At 36.1% G+C, this 4,358-nt stretch overlaps 1 pseudogene; it reads right to left on the bottom strand.

Moving 5' to 3' along the window:
- Positions 1-1,378: 1,378 nt before the first annotated feature.
- Positions 1,379-2,146, bottom strand: LOC103561007 (putative olfactory receptor 5AK3; annotated as a pseudogene).
- Positions 2,147-4,358: the final 2,212 nt, after the last annotated feature.

Genomic DNA, 4,358 nt, shown 5'->3' with positions numbered 1-4,358 from the left:
CCATGTGAGCTACTGATCCTTGGATATCAGCCATGCAAGGACAATCCCTCCTAGCAAGCACTTAACGTTTTGTTCCCCTGCCTAGATAAGCAACCCCTTCCCTGTTCATGGTAGTGGGTGCAGGTGCACAGCTCTGTCCTGCTGGCCACCACTGCACACTTCCCAACAGTGAGACATAATAAACTCTTATGTCTCACATGCCATCTCTGGGTCTTTTCTTTGATCTCTCTGCAACCTATCCCACGCTGCTCATGCAACTGGGTGTGTGGCCAGATGGCTCCATATCCCAGTGTTCCTGCCTCAGCCCATAGGTTAGCAACTTCTGGATGTGTTCAGAAAGGGAGTGAACTCCTATCCTGTCAATCCTTTCACTTGCAACTTCCAATGGTTTAACTGATTAATGTGATTGAGAAAAGAAATATAACATGTGACCTCAGCCTTTTCGTTAACACTGCCTGTCCATAGGATGGATGCGTGCTTGATTCTTTTTTTTCCAAGTGGATGCAACACTCATGTCCTGGCCCAGGTATTACTTCTAGTGTTTAATCTGGATTCCTCCATCTTTCCCCACTCTTGGAGGTTGAGGAAAATAAAGCATCAATTCTTGGCAAATGAGTTTGCTCTGTAATATCGAACTCAGCACTGGATTTTGTTTTCCTAATGTGTCCAGCTGCAAATGGGTATAGTTGGAGGTTCAAGTTATATTTAAAATACAACTTTATCAAGAAAAAATTGATATGCTTTATATTTTCCATATTCCTGTGTCAACTTCCTAGTTGGTTAGAGACCCTATATGGAAAGGAAGGATATTTACCCATAATGTCTGAATATGTATGAGGATTAATTCAATTGTTCTTTCTTTTCTCTTTCTTTTCTGTATATTTTCTCCCAAGAAATTGCCCTTTTAATTATTCTTTACAATACTAAAATAGCTTAGCTACAGAGTAAAAACAAGAGCAACAGTACCTTTCAAGGGAAGACCAGAAAAGATTTTTGTCTTGGTGAGTCTTTATGTTAAGGTTGTTGGGGTCAGTTAACAACATTGATTATATACTTCCCTTTTCTTTTCTCTTTTTTAAAGGCAGTTATTTGAAAAAAGGGCTCTTCAAAATGTACAGAAGCAATATAAAGATCTTCTTTTCAGATGCTTGCTCTTTCAGAAACATAGGAAGTAGAAGTTTACTTAATATTTAAGATGCTTTTCAATATCTTTCAGTGTTATTGACACAATTAAGGAATGCCTTTGTATTTCACAAACATTTGCTACATCTTCTGCTGTTGAAAAATATGAGAGAACTGTTAGTTTGCTTGTTGAACCATGTTGAGTTAGAAATCAAGGTTCAAACTAGAAATCCTTCTTTCCAAAACCTTTTAAGGCTTATTTCACATCTAGCTTTGTCAGGCTGTAGATGAGGAGGTTTAACATGGGAATAACAGTACCATAAAACACAGAAGTAATATTTTCTTGCACTTGACACTCTGTGCTATGATGGTGCAGATACATATAAGAGAGAGTCCCATAGAAAATGGTGACTGTTTTCTGATGGGAGGCATATGTGGAGAAAGCTTTTTTCCTCCCTGCAGCAGTAGACATCTTCAGGATGGCAACCAGGATACATACATAGGAAAAGATGATAACCAACACAGTGAATGCCAAGCTAAACTCCACAAAGACTGTTAGTAGCAAGACATTGAAGTAAATATTGGAGCATGAGAAGGCAAGAATTGGGGGTTCATCACAGAAAAAGTGGTTAAATTTTTTGGATTTGAAAAGTTCAATGAGAAAGTAAAACTTGTGTTTGCAGAAGCATTTAGAAAACCCATGAAGTATGAACCAATTACGAGCTGCATACGGACTCTCTGAGTCATGAGTATTGGATAGTAGAGAGGGTTACAGATGGCCATATAATGGTCCACCGCCATAGCAGACAGGATATAGCAATCACTTGTTGCAAAAGCACCATAGACTAGTAATTGGATCATATATCTTATGAATGAGATGGATTGTTCTGTCCCAACAAAGTTTTGCGACATCTTGGGAGTGATAGCAGAGATCAACAAAAGCCAAATGTTGGAGTAAAAAGTACACAGGGGTATGAAGGAAAGAATCAATCTTGATGAGTAAGATCATGCCAATATTTCCCATTAGGGTGGCCACATAGATCAGTAGAAATACTATGAAGAGGATATGCCAAAACTTGTGTTGGCCAGCAAATCTCAGGAGAATGAATTTGGTCACTTCAGTGTCATTGTTTTGTTCTATGGCTAGGAAATATTAAACATCAGCTGAAAAAGGGCAAAGAAAAAACAGCAAAGAAGTATAATATATATATTTATAAAATATATATTATAAATTGTGTATTTATTATATATAGGAATTATGTATAAGTATATTAGCATATATATATATATACATATATATACACAAATATAAAAAATATATATATAATTTGCTGAGGAAGCTTTGCCTTGAGCTAACATCTTTGCTCATCTTCCTCTTTTTGCTTGAGGAAGATTCACCCTGAGCTAAGATCTGTGGATCTGTCCCAATCTTCCACTCTTTTGTATGTGGGTCACTGCCACAGCATGGTTGCTGCCAATGAGTGGTATAAGTCTGTGCCTGGGAACTGAACCTGGGCTGCTGAGCAGAGCATGCCAAACTTAATCACTAGGCCAGGCGGCTGACCCTCTAATATTGTTTAGCCAGGAAAATTTGTAGAAAGTAATATCTCATTTTTATTTGTTTTTTTTCCCCTTTAATTACAAGTAAATGTGATCATTGTCTTATGTTCTTCTTAGACTATTGTGATTCTATTATTTTATAAATTGCCTGTTTATATTTTTGTCAATGAGTTGCTTTTAGATGTTCTTTGTTTATCCAAGACTTGAATCTCCTGTCAGTTGTTGACCTGACAAAGATTTTCTCACATATCATCCATTAAGTGTGTCTATGATATCCTTTATAGAGCAGAAATTCTTAAATGTGAAATAATAATTCATCATTTTTTTGCCTTATGACTTGTTCTTTGGAAAAAATAATTGGATAAAGTCCATTTTTTCCCCTAGTTCATTTTCCTAGGAGAGTAAAAACAATAATGATTTTTTTCCCCATTTACACTAGGTTGCCAACACATGGTATTTGTTGCACCATGACATTTAAAATTGTGCATATAATTTGATAAATGTTATTTGCATATTCTCAATATTTATTTTTGTAAAAAGAAATCAAGGCTAACAATATAGTGCGTGATAGTGGTCAGTGTGTGTGTGTGTGTGTGTGTCTCTATGCGTGCGTGTGAATGTAAAATATTTAAATATTTTTAATCAATTAAGTGATTTGACTTATTCAAAAATTTACTCCGACAGACACTAGACTTAATTATGTTACAGGAAAGTTCTACCAAACATTATGGAACAACTAATTCTAATATTATGCAATCTTTTCCTATAAGTCATGAAAGAAAACATTCTCCAACACATTTCATGAGACTAATGTAACCTTGACACCCAAGTAAGTACAGCTTGAGAAAAGAAAATTAAAACAAATCTCACTTACTGATGCAAACAGCTTTAAAAAACACACGTACATTAATCAAATCCATCCATATGTTAAGCAAACAAATGCTGAGTTCTCAAAGGAGGATCCTGTGAATAAGTATGCTCTTCTTTTTCCAGGAGTTGAAAAAGTTGAGAAATAAAATATAGTGTATATATGGAAACCATAATATCACATTTAGACACTGGGGGAAGACTTTATTAGTCAAGTTACTTGTTTCAAATGAACATCATAAGCAGACAGGCATATCTACCCAGTCTTAGTGTCAGTGCCTGAGGCATGCCTATTGCATGTTGTGGGGAAGTGGCTCTCTAATGCAGGAGAACGAGGGCTTCAGGAGGCTGGCTGCTCCTGAGTATAAGGGCAGAGGATGGCATGCTGGTTGTTCTCAAGCTTAGCAATCAGAAATTCACTCTACCTTTCTAGGATGTGGGTGAATAAAATGGGGGAGAGAAAGGCCGTGATTAGCAAACTAAGTTCTCTTTGCAGGAAAGAAACTTCAGAAGCAGGGAAAAAGTATTTTCCATCAGCAATCAAGACCAAGTTGTATAAACATTGTATTTTTTCTCTATATGAATGTATAAATTCAATGTAATTCCAATGTGGAGAGAACTTTATGTGCATATTTACAGACATATAACTTGTATGGAAAAGAGCTAAAAATAGCTAAGAGAATTTTAAAGGATAACAAAGTGGGAACTTGTCCTACCAGATATCAGAACTTATTATAAAGTGATAATAATAAAGTGGTACTAGTGTAAGAGTAGACAAACAGATCAACGGAACTGAGAAAAGCATATGA

Source organism: Equus przewalskii, chromosome 11, assembly GCF_037783145.1.
Source record: "Equus przewalskii isolate Varuska chromosome 11, EquPr2, whole genome shotgun sequence".
NCBI classification, from domain to species: Eukaryota; Metazoa; Chordata; class Mammalia; order Perissodactyla; family Equidae; genus Equus; species Equus przewalskii.
This window is presented reverse-complemented; position numbering and strand designations above follow the sequence as displayed.